General features: G+C 63.2%; 1 pseudogene; it reads left to right on the forward strand.

Annotated features, from left to right (window-relative positions):
- Positions 1 to 236: 236 nt before the first annotated feature.
- The window catches only part of LOC143390356 (AT-rich interactive domain-containing protein 1B-like), a 232,291-nt pseudogene continuing 215,390 nt past the window's right edge, over positions 237 to 17,137 (forward strand).

Raw genomic sequence — 17,137 nt, forward strand, 5'->3', positions numbered from 1 at the left:
GGGGAGGTCTTGCTCCAGGCGGGCAGCATTACTAGGTGGGCCTTGATGCAGAAGTTATGGCCACTGGACTGCTGGACAGATGGTTGACTTGGCTGCCCTGGCCATACCCAGAAGTCTGGTGGTAGAGAGGAGGTGGGTGAGCAGCCCCCTACAGGGCTAACCCTGACCTGGCCCTGCCCACCTGCAGCCCAGAGGCAGAGCGAGCGTGGCCCAGGCAGGCCCTGCCCGCAGCCCCCATGGAAGGTGCCATGCAGCTACTGAGCCGCGAGGGCCACAGTGTGGCCCACAACTCCAAGCGGCACTACCATGATGCCTTCGTAGCCATGAGCCGAATGTGGCAGCGTGGCCTCCTGTGTGACATCATCCTGCATGTGGCCGCCAAGGAGATCCTTGCACACAAGGTGGTGCTGGCCTCCTGTAGCCCCTACTTCCATGCCATGTTCACAAGCAAGTACCACAGTCTGGGTGGCACTTGGGGGCTCTCTGCAGCTCTCCCAGGACAGGTACCAGCCTGACTACTGTCCCCACAGATGAGATGAGTGAGAGCCGCCAGACTCATGTGACACTGCATGACATTGACCCTCAGGCCTTGGACCAACTGGTGCAGTTTGCATATACGGCTGAGATTGTAGTAGGCGAGGGCAACGTACAGGTGAGGCAGTGTGTCTCCTGCCAGATCTCCCCATGCCCTGGCCCCTCACAGGCCTCTCCCCAAACCCTCCAGTTACTTTCACAGCCTGGGCACCTCCCACCAGACCCCATCTCCATGTTCCACAGACGTTGCTCCCAGCTGCCAGCCTGCTGCAGCTGAACGGCATCCGGGATGCCTGCTGCAAGTTCCTGCTGAGTCAGCTGGACCCCTCCAACTGCCTGGGCATCCGGGGCTTTGCCGATACGAACTCCTGCAGTGACCTGCTCAAGGCAGCACACAGGTATGTGCTGCAGCACTTTCTGGACGTGGCCAAGACCGAGGAGTTCATGCTGTTGCCGCTGAAGCAGGTAACCTGCCCACAGGGCCCAACCCACATCCTGCTCCTTCCCACCCCAGCACAATCCTTCACCCCTTGCTCTTTGTTCCCCAGGCCTCGTTCCCAGCTTCTGACCCATGCCCACCCTGTGACCTGTCGCCTGGACACCCCCACCCTGTTCCCATCTCCTGGCTCTACCCAGGTCTTTGCCTTGGACTCTTCATCTCATCTCATCCTTAACAGCCTCTGCTCCTAAACCCCAGTCTTGGTTCCATGTCCCCAAGACTATTTGGGATCTAGGCCACGGCGATGGGCAGGGAGTGCAGAGGAGGTCTCCTGGGGGCCATGGACAGCACTGGGCTGAGCAGAGAGTACAGAGGAGGTCTCTTGGGGGTCATGGGACAGCATTGGGCTGGGCAGGGAGTGCAGAGGAGGTCTCCAGGCTGCCATAGGACAGCACTCGGCTAGCCAGGGAGTACAAGGCAGGTCTCCTGGGGTCCATGGGACAAGCTGGGATGGGCAGGGAGTGCAGAGGAGGTCTCCAAATGAGCCATGGGACAGCAATGGGATGGGCAGGGAGTGCAGAGGAGGTCTCCTAGGGGCCATGGACAGCACTGGGCTGGGCAGGGAGTGCAGAGGAGGTCTCCAAATAAGCCACGGGAAAGGACTGGGCTGGGCAGGGAGTGCAGAGGAAATCTCCTGGGGGCCACTGGACAGCACTGGGCTGGGCAGGGTGTGCAAGGCAGGTCTTCTGGGGGCCATGGGACAGCACTGGGCTGGCAGGGAGTGCAGAGGAGGTCTCCTGGGGGCCATAGGACAGCACTGGGCTAAGCAGAGAGTACAGCGGAGGTCTCCTGGGGTCCATGGGACACCACTGGGCTGGGCAGGGAGTGCAGAGGAGGTCTTCTGGGGGCCATGGGACAGCACTGGGCTGGGCAGGGAGTTCAGAGGAGGTCTCCTGGTGGCCATTGGACGGCGCTGGGCTGGGCAGAGAGTACACAGGAGGTCTCCTGGGGGCCATGGGACAGCGCTGGAATGGGCACGGAGTGCAGAGGAGGTCTCTGGGGGCCATATAATAATAAGCCATGGGAAAGGACTGTGCTGGGCAGGGAGTGCAGAGGAAATCACCTGGGGGCCACAGGACAGCACTGGGCTGGGCAGGGAGTGCAGTGAAGGTCACCTGGGCGCCATGGGACAGCACTGAGCTGAGCAGAAAGTACAGAGGATGTCTCCTGGGGTCCATGGGACAGCAATGGGCTGGGAAGGGAGTGCAGAGGAGGTCTTCTGGGGGCCACGGTACAGCACTGGGCTGGGCACGGAGTGCAGAGGAGGCCTCCTGGCGGCCATGGGACAGCACTGGGCTGGGCAAAGAGTACAGAGGAGTTCTCCTGGGGGCCATGGGACAGCACTGGGCAGAGCAGGGAGTGCAGAGGAGGTCTCCTGGCGACCATGGGACTGCACTGGTGTGGCCAGGGAGTACAAGGTAGGTCTCCTGGGTGCCATGGGACAGCGCTGGGATGTGCTGGGAGGGCAGAGGAGTTCTCCACATGAGCCATGGCACAGCACTGGGATGGGCAGGGAGTGCAGAGGAGGTCTCCTGGGGGCCATGGGACAGCACTGGGCTTGGCAGAGAGTACAGGGGAGGTCTCTTGCGGGCCATGGGACAGTGATGGGCTGGGCAGGGAGTGTAGAGGAGGTCTCCAAATAAGCCATGGGAAAGGACCTGGCTGGGCAGGGAGTGCAGAGGAAATCTCCTGGGGGCCACGGGACAGCACTGGGCTGGGCAGGGAGTGCTGTGGAGGTCACCTGGGCGCCATGGGATAGTACTGGGCTGGGCAGGGAGTGCAGAGGAGGTCTCCTCAGGGCCATGGGACAGCACTGGGCTGGGCAGGGAGTGCAGAGGAGGTCTCCTGGCGGCCATGGGACAGCACTCGGCTGGCCAGGGAGTACAAGGCAGGTCTCTTGGGTGCCATGGGACAGCGCTGGGATGGGCAGGGAGGGCAGAGGACGTCTCCAAATGAGCCATGGGACAGCACTGGGATGGGCAGGGAGTGAAGAGGAGGTCTCCTGGGGGCCATGGACAGCACTGGGCTGAGCAGAGAGTACAGAGGAGGTCTCTTGGGGGCCATGGGACAGCACTGGGCTGGGCAGGGAGTACAGAAGAGGTCTCCAAATAAGCCATGGGAAAGGACTGGGCTGGGCAGGGAGTGCAGAGGAAATCTCCGGGGCGCCACGGGACAGCACTGGGCTGGACAGGGAGTGCAGTGAAGGTCACCTGGGCGCCATGGGACAGCACTGGGCTGGGCAGGGAGTGCAGAGAAGGTTTCCTGGGGGCCATGGGACAGCACTGGGCTGAGCAGGGAGTACAGAGGCGGTGTCCTGGTTGCCATGGGACAGCACTGGGCTGCCAGGGAGTAGAAGGGAGGTCTCCTGGGGGCCATGGGACAGTACTGGGCTGGGCAGGGAGTGCAGAGGAGGTCTCCAAATGAGCCAAGGGACAGCTCGGGTCTGGGCAGGGAGTTCAGAGGAGGTATCCAAATGAGCCATGGGACCTACTGGGCTGGGCAGGGAGTGCAAAGGAGGTCTCCTGGGGTCCATGGGACAACACTGGACTGGGCAGGGGGTACAAGGCAGGTCTTCTGGGTGCCATGGGACAGCACTGGGCTGGGCAGGGAGTACAGTGAAGGTCACCTGGGCGCCATGGGACAGCACTAGGCTGAGCAGAGAGTACAGAGGAGGTCTCCTGGGGTCCATGGGACACCACTGGGCTGGGAAGGGAGTGCAGAGGAGGTCTTCTGGGGGTCAGGGGACAGCAGTGGGCTGGTCAGAGAGTGAAGAGGAGGCCTCCTGGCAGCCATGGGACAGCACTGGGCTGGGCAGAGAGTACAGAGGCGGTCTCCTGGGGGCCATGGTACAGCTCTGGGCAGGGCTGGAGTGCAGAGGAGGTCTCCTGGCGGCCATGGGACTGCACTGGGGTGGCCAGGGAGTACAAGGCAGGTCGCCTGGGTGCCATGGGACAGCGCTGGGATGGGCAGGGAGTGCAGACGAGTTCTCCACATGAGCCATGGGACAGCACTGGGATGGGCAGGGAGTGCAGAGGAGGTCTCCTGGGGGCCATGGGACAGCACTGGGCTGGGCAGAGAGTACAGAGGAGCTCTCTTGGGGCAATGGAACAGCAATGGGCTGGGCAGGGAGTGCAGAGGAGGTCTCTAAATAAGCCATGGGAAAGGACCTGGCAGGGCAGGGAGTGCAGAGGAAATCTCCTGGGGACCACGGGACAGCACTGGGCTGGGCAGGGAGTGCCGTGAATGTCACCTGGGCGCCAAGGGACAGCACTGGGCTGCGCAGAGAGTACAGAGGAGGTCTTTTGGGGGCCCCGGGACAGTATTGGGCTTGGCAGGGAGTTCTGAGGAGGTCTCCTGGCAGCCATGGGACAGCACAGGGATGGGCAGAGAGTACAGATGAGGTCTCCTGGGATCCATGGGACAGCACTGGGCTAAGCAGCGAGTACAGAGGAGGTCTCCTGGGGTCCATGGGACAGCACTAGGCTGGGCAGGGAGTGCAGAGGAGGTCTTCTGGGGGCCACGGGACAGCACTTGGCTGGGCATGGAGTTCTGAGGAGGTCTCCTGGCGGCCATGGGACAGCACTGGGCTGGGCATAGAGTACAGAGGAGGTCTCCTTGGGACCATGGGACAGTACTCGGCTGGGCAGCGAGTGCAGAGGAGGTCTCCTGGTGGCCATGGGACAGCACTGTGGTGGCGACAGAGTACAAGGCAGTTCTCCTGGGTGCCATGGGACAGCGCTGGGATGGGCACGGAGTGCAGAGGATGTCTCTGGGGGCCATTACACAGCCCTGGGCTGGGCAGGGAGTGCAGTGAAGGTCTCCTTGGTGCCATGGGACAGCACTGGGCTGGGCAGGGAGTGCAGAGGAGGTCTCCTGGGGGCCATGGGACAGCACTCGGCTGGGCAGCGAGTGCAGAGGAGGTCTCCTGGCGGCCATGGGACAGCACTGTGGTGGCCAGGCAGTACAAGGCAGTTCTCCTGGGTTCCATGGGACAGTGCTGGGATGGGCACGGAGTGCAGAGGATGTCTCTTGGGGCCATTACACAGCACTGGGCTGGGCAGGGAGTGCAGTGAAGGTCTCCTTGGCGCCATGGGACAGCACTGGGCTGGGCAGGGAGTGCAGAGGAGGTCTCCTGGGGGCCATGGGACAGCACTGGGCTGGGCAGAGAGTACTAGGCAGGTCTCCTGGGGGCCATGGGACAGCACTGGGCTCGGCAGAGAGTACAGAGGAGGTAGTCTGGGTGCCATGGGACAGCACTGGGATGGGCAGGGAGTGCAGAGGAGTTTTCCACATGAGCCATGGGACAGCACTGGGATGGGCAGGGAGTGCAGAGGAGGTCTCCTGGGGGCCATGGGACAGCACTGGGCTTCGCAGAGAGTACAGAGGAGGTCTCTTGCGGGCCATGGGACAGCAATGGGCTGGGCAGGGAGTGTAGAGGAGGTCTCCAAATAAGCCATGGGAAAGGACCTGGCTGGGCAGGGAGTGCAGAGGAAATCTCCTGGGGGCCACGGGACAGCACTGGGCTGGGCAGGGAGTGCTGTGAAGGTCACCCGGGCGCCATGGGATAGTACTGGGCTGGGCAGGGAGTGCAGAGGAGGTCTCATGGGGCCATGGGACAGCACTGGGCTGGGCAGAGAGTACATAGGAGGTCTCCTCAGGGCCATGGGACAGCACTGGGCTGGGCAGGGAGTGCAGAGGAGGTCTCTTGGCGGCCATGGGACAGCACTCGGCTGGCCAGGGAGTACAAGGCAGGTCTCTTGGGTGCCATGGGACAGTGCTGGGATGGGCAGGGAGGGCAGAGGACGTCTCCAAATGAGCCATGGGTCAGCACTGGGATGGGCAGGGAGTGCAGAGGAGGTCTCTTGGGGGCCATGGACAGCACTGGGCTGAGCAGAGAGTACAGAGGAGGTCTCTTGAGGGCCATTGGACAGCACTGGGCTGGGCAGGGAGTGTAGAGGAGGTCTCCAAATAAGCCATGGAAAGGACTGGGCTGGGCAGGGAGTGCAGAGGAAATCTCCTGGGGGCCACGGGACAGCACTGGGCTGGGCAGGGAGTGCAGTGAAGGTCACCTGGGCGCCATGGGACAGCACTGGGCTTGGCAGGGAGTGCAGAGGAGGTTTCCTGGGGGCCATGGGACAGCACTGGGCTGAGCAGGGAGTACAGAGGCGGTGTCCTGGTTGCCATGGGACAGCACTGGGCTGTCAGGGAGTAGAAGGGAGGTCTCCTGGGGGCCATGGGACAGCACTGGGCTGGGCAGGGAGTGCAGAGGAGGTCTCCAAATGAGCCAAGGGACAGCTCTTGGCTGGGCAGGGAGTTCAGAGGAGGTATCCAAATGAGCCATGGGACACTACTGGGCTGGGCAGGGAGTGCAAAGGAAGTCTCCTGGGGTCCATGGGATAGCACTGGACTGGGCAGGGAGTACAAGGCAAGTCTTCTGGGTGCCATGGGACAGCACTGGGCTGAGCAGAGAGTACAGAGGAGGTCTCCTGGAGTCCATGGGACAGCACTGGGCTGGGCAGGGAGTGCAGTGAAGGTCACCTGGGCGCCATGGGACAGCACTGGGCTGAGCAGAGAGTACAGAGGAGGTCTCCTTGGGTCCATGGGACACCACTGGGCTGGGAAGGGAGTGCAGAGGAGGTCTTCTGGGGGCCACGGAACAGCAGTGGGCTGGGCAGGGAGTGAAGAGGAGCCCTCCTGGCAGCCATGGGACAGCACTGGGCTGGGCAGAGAGTACAGAGGCGGTCTCCTGGGGGTCATGGTACAGCTCTGGGCAGGGCAGGGAGTGCAGAGTAGGTCTCCTGGCGGCCATGGGACTGCACTGGGGTGGCCAGGGAGTACAAGGCAGGTCGCCTGGGTGCCATCGGACAGCGCTGGGATGGGCAGGGAGTGCAGAGGAGTTCTCCACATGAGCCATGGGACAACACTGGGATGGGCACGGAGTGCAGAGGAGGTCTCCTGAGGGCCATGGGACAGCACTGGGCTGGGCAGAGAGTACAGAGGAGGTCTCTTGGGGCAATGGAACAGCAATGGGCTGGGCAGGGAGTGCAGAGGAGGTCTCCAAATAAGCCATGGGAAAGGACCTGGCTGCGCAGGGAGTGCAGAGGACATCTCCTGGGGACCACGGGACAGCACAGGGCTGGGCAGGGAGTGCAGTGAAGGTCACCTGGGCACCAAGGGACAGCACTGGGTTGGGCAGAGAGTGCAGAGGAGGTCTCCTGGCAGCCATGGGACAGCACAGGGCTGGGCAGAGAGTACAGAGGAGGTCTCCTGGGGGCCATGGGAGAGCACTGGGCTAAGCAGCGAGTACAGAGGAGGTTTCCTGGGGTCCATGGGACAGCACTAGGCTGGGCAGGGAGTGCAGAGGTGGTCTTCTGGGGGCCACGGGACAGCACTTGCTGGGCAGGGAGTTCTGAGGAGGTCTCCTGGCGGCCATGAGACAGCACTGGGCTGGGCATAGAGTACAGAGGAGGTCTCCTGGCGGCCATGGGACAGCACTGTGGTGGCCACGGAGTACAAGGCAGTTCTCCTGGGTGCCATGGGACAGCGCTGGGATGGGCACGGAGTGCAGAGGATGTCTCTGGGGGCCATTACACAGCACTGGGCTGGGCAGGGAGTGCAGTGAAGGTCTCCTTTTCGCCATGGGACAGCACTGGGCTGGGCAAGGAGTGCAGAGGAGGTCTCCTGGGGGCCATGGGACAGCACTGGGCTGGGCAGAGAGTAGTAGGGAGGTCTCCTGGGGGCCATGGGACAGCACTGGGCTCGGCAGAGAGTACAGAGGAGGTAGTCTGGGGGCCATGGGACAGCACTGGGCTGGGCAGGGAGTGCAGAGGAGGTCTCCAAATAAGCCTTGGGAGAGGACTGGGCTGGGCAGGGAGTGCAGAGGAAATCACCTGGGGCCATGGGACAGCAGTGGGCTGGGCAGGGAGTGCAGAGGAAATCTCCTGGGGCCACGGGACAGCACTGGGGTGGGCAGGGAGTGCAGGGAAGGTCACCTGGGCGCCATGGTATAGCACTGGGCTGGGCAGGGAGTGCACAGGAGGTCTAATGGGGCCATGGGACAGCACTGGGCTGGGCAGAGAGTACAGAGGAGTTCTCCTCAGGGCCATGGGACAGCACTGGGCTGGGCAGGCAGTGCAGAGGAGGTCTCCTGGCGGCCATGGGACAGCACTCGGCTGGCCAGGGAGTACAAGGCAGGTCTCTTGGGTGCCATGGGACAGCGCTGGGATGGCCAGGGAGTGCAGAGTACGTCTCCAAATGAGGCATGGGACAGCACTGGGATGGGCAGGGAGTGCAGAGGAGGTCTCCTGGGGGCCATGGACAGCACTGGGCTGGGCAGAGAGTACAGAGGAGGTCTCTTGGGAGCCATGGGACAGCACTGGGCTGGGCAGGGAGTGCAGAGGAGGTCTCCTGGCGGCAATGGGACAGCACTGTGGTGGCCAGGCAGTACAAGGCAGTTCTCCTGGGTGCCATGGGACAGCGCTGGGATGGGCACGGAGTGCACAGGATGTCTCTGGGGGCCATTACACAGCACTGGGCTGGGCAGGGATTGCAGTGAAGGTCTCCTTGGCGCCATGGGACAGCTCTGGGCTGGGCAGGGAGTGCAGAGGAGGTCTTCTGGGGGCCATGGGACAGCACTGGGCTGGGCAGAGAGTACTTGGGAGGCCTCCTGGGGGCCATGGGACAGCACTGGGCTCGGCAGAGAGTACAGAGGAGGTAGTCTGGGTGCCATGGGACAGCACTGGGATGGGCAGGGAGTGCAGAGGAGTTTTCCACATGAGCCATGGGACAGCACTGGGATGGGCAGGGAGTGCAGAGGAGGTCTCCTGGGGGCCATGGGACAGCACTGGGCTTGGCAGAGAGTACAGAGGAGGTCTCTTGCGGGCCATGGGACAGCAATGGGCTGGGCAGGGAGTGTAGAGGAGGTCTCCAAATAAGCCATGGGAAAGGACCTGGCTGGGCAGGGAGTGCAGAGGAAATCTCCTGGGGGCCACGGGACAGCACTGGGCTGGGCAGGGAGTGCTGTGAAGGTCACCTGGGCGCCATGGGATAGTACTGGGCTGGGCAGGGAGTGCAGAGGAGGTCTCATGGGGCCATGGGACAGCACTGGGCTGGGCAGAGAGTACAGAGGAGGTCTCCTCAGGGCCATGGGACAGCACTGGGCTGGGCAGGGAGTGCAGAGGAGGTCTCCAAATGAGCCAAGGGACAGCTCGGGGCTGGGCAGTGAGTTCAGAGGAGGTATCCAAATGAGCCATGGGACACTACTGGGCAGGGCAGGGAGTGCAAAGGAAGTCTTCTGGGGTCCATGGGACAGCACTGGACTGGGCAGGGAGTACAAGGCAGGTCGTCTGGGTGCCATGGGACAGCACTGGGCTGAGCAGAGAGTACAGAGGAGGTCTCCTGGAGTCCATGGGACAGCACTGGGCTGAGCAGAGAGTACAGAGGAGGTCTCCTGGAGTCCATGGGACAGCACTGGGCTGGGCGGGGAGTGCAGTGAAGGTCACCTGGGCGGCATGGGACAGCCCTGGGTACGCAGGGAGTGCAGAGGAGGTCTCCAGGTAGTCATGGGACTGCACTGAGCTGGGCAGAGTGTACAGAGGTGGTCTCCTGGGGGCCATGGGACAGCACTGGTCTGGGCAGGGAGTGCAGAGGAGGTTTCCAAATGAGCCATGGGATAGCACTGGCCTGGGCACGGAGTGCAGAGGAGGTCTCCTGGGGGCCATGGGACAGCACTGGGCTGTGCAGGGTGTACAAGGCAGGTCTCCTGGGGGCCATGGGGCAGCAGTGGGCTGGGCAGGGAGTGCAGAGGAGGTCTCCTGGGGTCCATGGGACAGCACTGGGCTGAGCAGAGAGTACAGAGGCTGTGTCCTGGGGACCACCGGACAGCACTGGGCTGGGCAGGGAGTAGAAGGCAGGTCTCCTGGGGGCCATGGGACAGCGCAGGGCTGGGCAGGGAGTGCAGAGGATGTCTCCTGGGGGACATGGGACAGCACTGGGCTGGGCAGAGAGTACAGAGGAGGTCACCTGGCGGCCATGGGACACCACTGGCCGGGGCAGAGAATACAGAGGAGGTCTCTTGGGGGCTATGGGACAGCACTGGGCTGGGCAGGGAATGCAGAGGAGGTCTCCTTGGGGCCATGGGAAAGCACTGGGCTGGGCAGGGAGTTCAGATGAGGTCTCCAAATAAGCCATGGGAAAGCACTGGGCTGGGCAGGGACTGCAGAGGAGGTCTCCTGGGGGCCATGGGCCAGCACTGGTCTGGGCAGGGAGTGCAGAGGATGTCTCCAAATGAGCCATGGGACACCACTGCGCTGGGCAGGGATTGCAGAGGAGGTCTTCTGTGGGCCATGGGACTGTACTGGGCTGGGCAGGGAGTTCAGAGGAGGTCTCCAAATGAGCCATGGGAATGCACTGGGCTGTGCAGGGAGTGAAGAGGAGGTCTCCTGGGGGCCATGGGACAGCACTGGGTTGGGCAGGGAGTGCAGATGAGGTCTCCAAATGAGCCATGGGAAAGCACTGGGCTGGGCAGAGAGTGCAGAAGAGGTCTCCTCGGCGCCATTGGACAGCAATGGGCTGGGCAGAAAGTACAGAGGAGGTCTCCTGAGGGCCACAGGACAGCTCGGCGCTGGGCAGGGAGTGCAGAGAAGGTCTCCTGGGGCCACGTGACAGTACTGGGCTGGGCATTGAGTACAGAGGAGGTCTCCTGGGGGCCATGGAACAGCACTGGTCTGGGCAGAGAGTGCAGAGGAGGTCTCCTGGGGGGCATGGGACAGCACTGGTCTGGGCAGGGAGTGCAGAGGAGGTCTCATGGGGGCCATGGGACAGCACTGGGCTGGGCAGGGAGTACAAGGCTCGTCTCCGGGGGGCCATGGGACAGCGCTGGGTTGGGCAGGGAGTGTAGAGGAGGTCTCCTGGCGGTCATTGTACTGCACTGGGGTGGGCAGAGTGTACAGAGGTGGTCTGCTGGGGGCCATTGGACAGCACTGGTCTGGGCAGGAAGTGCAGAGGAGGTTTCCAAATGAGCCATGGGACAGCACTGGGCTGGGCACCGAGTGCAGAGGAGGTCTCCTGGGGGTCATGGGACAGCACTGGGCTGTGCAGGGAGTACAAGGCAGGTCTCCTGGGGGCTATGGGACAGCACTGGCCTGGGCAGGGAGTGCAGAGGAGGTCTCCTGGTAGCAATGGGACAGAACTGGTCTGAGCAGAGAGTAAAGAGGCGGTGTCCTGGGGGCCATGGGACAGCACTGGGCTGGGCAGGGAGTAGAAGGTAGATTTCCTGGGGGCCATGGGACAGCGCTGGGATGGGCAGGGAGTGCAGAGGAGGTCTCCTGGGGGCCATGGGACAGCACTGGGCTGGGAAGGAAGTACAATGCAGGTCTCCTGGGGGCCATGGGACAGGACTGGGCTGGGCAGAGAGTACAGAGGAGGTCTCCTGGGTGTCACGCGTCACCAGTGCGCTTGGCAGAGAGTGCACAGAAGGTCACCTGGGGTCATGGGTCACCACTGTGCTGGGTAGGGAGTGCAGAGAAGGTCCTCTTGGGGCCATGGGTTACCACTGGGCTGGGCAGGGAGTGTAGCGGTCTCCTGCGGGCCTTGGGAAAGCACTGGGCTGGGCGGGGAGTGCAGAGGAGGTTTTTGGGGGCCATGGGAAAGGACTGGGCTTGGCAGGGAGTGCACAGAAGGTCACCTGGAATCATGGGTCACCACTGGGCAGGGCAGGGAGTGCAGAGGAAGTCTCCTGGGGGCCATGGGACAGCACTGGTCTGGGCAGGGAGTGCAGAGGAGGTCTCCTGGCGGCCATGGGACAGCACTAGGTAGGGCAGGGAGTGCAGAGGCGGTCTCCTGGGGGCCATGGGACAGCTCTGGGCTGGGCAGGGAGTGCAGAGGAGGTCTCTGGGGGCATGCGACAGCACTGGGCTGGGCAGGTAGTGCAGAGGAGGTCTCCAAATGAGCCATGGGACAGCACTGGGCTGGGCAGAGAGTGCAGAGGAGGTCTCCTGGGCGCTATGGGACAGCACTGGGCAGGGCAGAGAGTACAGAGGAGGTCTCTTGGGGGCCATGGTACAGCACTGGGGTGGGCAGGGAGTGCCGAGGAGGTCTCTTGGCGGCCATGGGGCAGCACTGGGCTGCGCCGGGAGTACAGAGGAGGTCTTTTGGGGGCCATGGGACATCAGTGGGCTGGGCAGAGAGTGCCGAGGAGGTCTCCTGGGCGCCATGGGACAGCACTGGGCTGGTCAGGGAGTGCAGAGGAGGTATCCTGTGGGACATGTGACAGCACTGGGCTGTTCAGGGATTGCACAGAAGGTCACCTGGGTTCATGGGTCACCACTGCGCTGCGTAGAGAGTGCAGAGAAGGTCTCCTGGGGACATGGGTCACCACTGGGCTGAGCAGAGAGTGCACAGAAGGTCATTGGTGTCATGGGTCACTACTGGGCTGAGTAGAGAGTGCAGAGAAGGTCTTCTGGGGGCCATGGGACAGCGCTGGGTTGGGCAGGGAGTGCAGAGGAGCTCTCCTGGGGGGCATGGGACAGCACTGGGCTTGGCAGGGAGTGCAGAGGAGGTCTCATGGGGGTCATGGGACAGCACTGGGCTGGCCAGGGAGTACAAGGCAGGTCTTTTGGGGGCCATGGGACAGCGCTGGGTTGGGCAGGGAGTTCAGAGGAGGTCTCCTGGGCGTCATGGGACTGCACTCAGCTGGGCAGAGTGTACAGAGGTGGTCTCCTGGGGGCCATGGGACAGCACTGGTCTGGGCAGGGAGTGCAGAGGAGGTTTCCAAATGAGCCATGGGACAGCACTGGGCTGGGCACGGAGTGCAGAGGAGGTCTCCTGGGGGCCATGGGACAGCACTGGGCTGTGCAGGGAGTACAAGGCAGGTCTCCTGGGGGCCATGGGGCAGCAGTGGTCTAGGCAGGGAGTGCAGAGGAGGTCGCCTGGGGGCCATGGGACAGCACTGGGCTGAGCAGAGAGTACAGAGGCTGTGTCCTGGGGACCACCGGACAGCACTGGGCTGGGCAGGGAGTAGAAGGCAGGTCTCCTGGGGGCCATGGGACAGCGCAGGGCTGGGCAGGGAGTGCAGCGGATGTCTCCTGGGGGACATGGGACAGCACTGGGCTTGGCAGGGAGTGCAGAGGAGGTCTCCTCGGGGCCGTGGGACAGCACTAGGCTGTGCAGGGAGTACAAGTTAGGTCTCCTGGGGGCCATGGGGCAGCAGTGGACTGGGCAGGGAGTACAGAGGAGGTCTCTTGGGGACCATGGTACAGCACTGGGGTGGGAAGGAGTGCCGAGGAGGTCTCTTAGCGGCCATTGGGCAGCACTGGGCTGGGCCGGGAGTACAGAGGAGGTCTTTTGGGGGCCTTGGGACATCAGTAGGCTGGGCAGCGAGTGCCGAGGAGGTCTCCTGGGCGCCATGGGACAGCACTGGGCTGGTCAGGGAGTGCAGAGGAGGTATCCTGTGGGACATGTGACAGCACTGGGCTGGGCAGGGATTGTACAGAAGGTCACCTGGGTTCATGGGTCACCACTGCGCTGCGTAGAGAGTGCAGAGAAGGTCTCCTGGGGACATGTGTCACCACTGGGCTGAGCAGAGAGTGCACAGAAGGTCATTGGTGTCATGGGTCACTCCTGGGCTGAGTAGAGAGTGCAGAGAAGGTCTTCTGGGGGCCATGGGACAGCGCTGGGTTGGGCAGGGAGTGCAGAGTAGGTCTCCTGGGGGGCATGGGACAGCACTGGGCTTGGCAGGGAGTGCAGAGGAGGTCTCATGGGGGCCATGGGACAGCACTGGACTGGCCAGGGAGTACAAGGCAGGTCTTTTGGGGGCCATGGGACAGCGCTGGGTTGGGCAGGGAGTTCAGAGGAGGTCTCCTGGGAGTCATGGGACTGCACTCAGCTGGGCAGAGTGTACAGAGGTGGTCTCCTGGGGGCCATGGGAGAGCACTTGTCTGGGCAGGGAGGGCCGAGGAGGTCTCCTGGGGGCCATGGGACAGCACTGGGCTGGGCAGGGATTGTACAGAGGTCACCTGGGTTCATGGGTCACCACTGGGCTGGGTAGAGAGTGCAGAGAAGGTCTCCTGGGGACGTGGGTCACCACTGGGCTGAGCAGAGAGTGCACAGAAGGTCATTGGTGTCATGGGTCACTACTGGGCTGGGTATAGAGTGCGGAGAAGGTCTCCTGGGGGCCATGGGACAGCACTGGGCTGGCCAGGGAGTACAAGGCAGGTTTCCTGGGGGCCATGGGACAGCGCTGGGTTGGGCAGGGAGTGCAGAGGAGGTCTCCTGGGGGGCATGGGACGGCACTGGTCTTGGCAGGGAGTGCAGATGAGGTTCATGGGGGCCATGGGACAGCACTGTGCTGGCCAGGGAGTACAAGGCAGGTCTCCTGGGGGCCATGGGACAGCCCTGGGTACGCAGGGAGTGCAGAGGAGGTCTCCTGGGAGTCATGGGACTGCACTGAGCTGGGCAGAGTGTACAGAGGTGGTCTCCTGGGGGCCATGGGACAGCACTGGTCTGGGCAGGGAGTTCAGATGAGGTCTCCAAATAAGCCATGGGAAAGCACTGGGCTGGGCAGGGAGTGCAGAGGAGGTCTCCTGGGAGCCATGGGCCAGCACTGGTCTGGGCAGGGAGTGCAGAGGATGTCTCCAAATGAGCCATGGGACAGCACTGCGCTGGGCAGGGAGTGCAGAGGAGGTCTTCTGTGGGCCATGGGACAGCACTGGGCTGGGCAGGGAGTGCCGAGGAGGTCTCCAAATGAGCCATGGGAAAGCACTGGGCTTGGCAGGGAGTGAAGAGGAGGTCTCCTGGGGGCCATGGGACAGCACTGGGCTGGGCAGGGAGTGCAGATGAGGTCTCCAAATGAGCCATGGGAAAGCACTGGGCTGGGCAGAGAGTGCAGAGGAGGTCTCCTGCGGGCCATTGGACAGCAATGGGCTGGCCAGAAAGTACAGAGGAGGTCTCCTGAGGGCCACGGGACAGCTCGGCTCTGGGCAGGGAGTGCAGAGAAGGTCTCCTGTGGCCACGTGACAGTACTGGGCTGGGCAGGGAGTACAGAGGAGGTCTCCTGCGGGCCATGGAACAGCACTGGGCTGGGCAGAGAGTGCAGAGGAGGTCTCCTGGGGGCATGGGACAGCACTGGTCTGGGTAGGGAGTGCAGAGGAGGTCTCATGGGGGCCCTGGGACAGCACTGAGCTGGGCAGGGAGTACAAGGCTGGTCTCAGGGGGGCCATGGGACAGCGCTGGGTTGGGCAGGGAGTGCAGAGGAGGTCTCCTGGCGGTCATGGTACTGCACTGTGCTGGGCAGAGTGTACAGAGGTGGTCTGCTGGGGCCCATTGGACAGCACTGGTCTGGGCAGGAAGTGCAGAGGAGGTTTCCAAATGAGCCATGGGACAGCACTGGGCTGGGCACCGAGTGCAGAGGAGGTCTCCTGGGGGTCATGGGACAGCACTGGGCTGTGCAGGGAGTACAAGGCAGGTCTCCTGGGGGCTATGGGACAGCACTGGCCTGGGCAGGGAATGCAGAGGAGGTCTCCTGGTAGCCATGGGACAGAACTGGTCTGAGCAGAGAGTACAGAGGCGGTGTCCTGGGGGCCATGGGACAGCACTGGGCTGGGCAGGGAGTAGAAGGCATATCTCCTGGGGGGCCATGGGACAGCACTGGGATGGGCAGGGAGTGCAGAGGAGGTCTCCTGGGCGCCATGGGACAGCACTGGGCAGGGCAGAGAGTACAGAGGAGGTCTCTTGGGGACCATGGTACAGCACTGGGGTGGGAAGGAGTGCCGAGGAGGTCTCTTAGCGGCCATGGGGCAGCACTGGGCTGGGCCGGGAGTACAGAGGAGGTCTTTTGGGGGCCTTGGGACATCAGTAGGCTGGGCAGCGAGTGCCGAGGAGGTCTCCTGGGCGCCATGGGACAGTACTGGGCTGGTCAGGGAGTGCAGAGGAGGTATCCTGTGGGACATGTGACAGCACTGGGCTGGGCAGGGATTGTACAGAAGGTCACCTGGGTTCATGGGTCACCACTGCGCTGCGTAGAGAGTGCAGAGAAGGTCTCCTGGGGACATGTGTCACCACTGGGCTGAGCAGAGAGTGCACAGAAGGTCATTGGTGTCATGGGTCACTACTGGGCTGGGTAGAGAGTGCAGAGAAGGTCTCCTGGGGGCCATAGGACAGCGCTGGGTTGGGCAGGGAGTGCAGAGGAGGTCTCCTGGGGGGCATGGGACAGCACTGGGCTTGGCAGGGAGTGCAGAGGAGGTCTCATGGAGGCCATGGGACAGCACTGGGCTGGCCAGGGAGTACAAGGCAGGTCTTCTGGGGGCCATGGGACAGCGCTGGGTTGGCAGGGCGTGCGGAGGAGGTCTCCTGGGAGTCATGGGAATGCACTCAGCTGGGCAGAGTGTACAGAGGTGGTCTCCTGGGGGCCGTGGGACAGCACTTGTCTGGGCAGGGAGGGCCGAGGAGGTCTCCTGGGGGCCATGGGACAGCACTGGGCTGGGCAGGGATTGTACAGAGGTCACCTGGGTTCATGGGTCACCACTGGGCTGGGTAGAGAGTGCAGAGAAGGTCTCCTGGGGACGTGGGTCACCACTGGGCTGAGCAGAGAGTGCACAGAAGGTCATTGGTGTCATGGGTCACTACTGGGCTGGGTATAGAGTGCGGAGAAGGTCTCCTGGGGGCCATGGGACAGCACCGGGCTGGCCAGGGAGTACAAGGCAGGTTTCCTGGGGGCCATGGGACAGCGCTGGGTTGGGCAGGGAGTGCAGAGGAGGTCTCCTGGGGGGCATGGGACGGCACTGGTCTTGGCAGGGAGTGCAGATGAGGTTCATGGGGGCCATGGGACAGCACTGTGCTGGCCAGGGAGTACAAGGCAGGTCTCCTGGGGGCCATGGGACAGCCCTGGGTACGCAGGGAGTGCAGAGGAGGTCTCCTGGGAGTCATGGGACTGCACTGAGCTGGGCAGAGTGTACAGAGGTGGTCTCCTGGGGGCCATGGGACAGCACTGGTCTGGGCAGGGAGTGCAGAGGAGGTTTCCAAATGAGCCATGGGACAGCACTGGCCTGGGCACGGAGTGCAGAGGAGGTCTCATGGGGCCCATGGGACAGCACTGGGCTGTGCAGGAAG

Source organism: Callospermophilus lateralis, unplaced genomic scaffold, assembly GCF_048772815.1.
Source record: "Callospermophilus lateralis isolate mCalLat2 unplaced genomic scaffold, mCalLat2.hap1 Scaffold_1167, whole genome shotgun sequence".
Lineage (NCBI taxonomy): Eukaryota > Metazoa > Chordata > Mammalia > Rodentia > Sciuridae > Callospermophilus > Callospermophilus lateralis.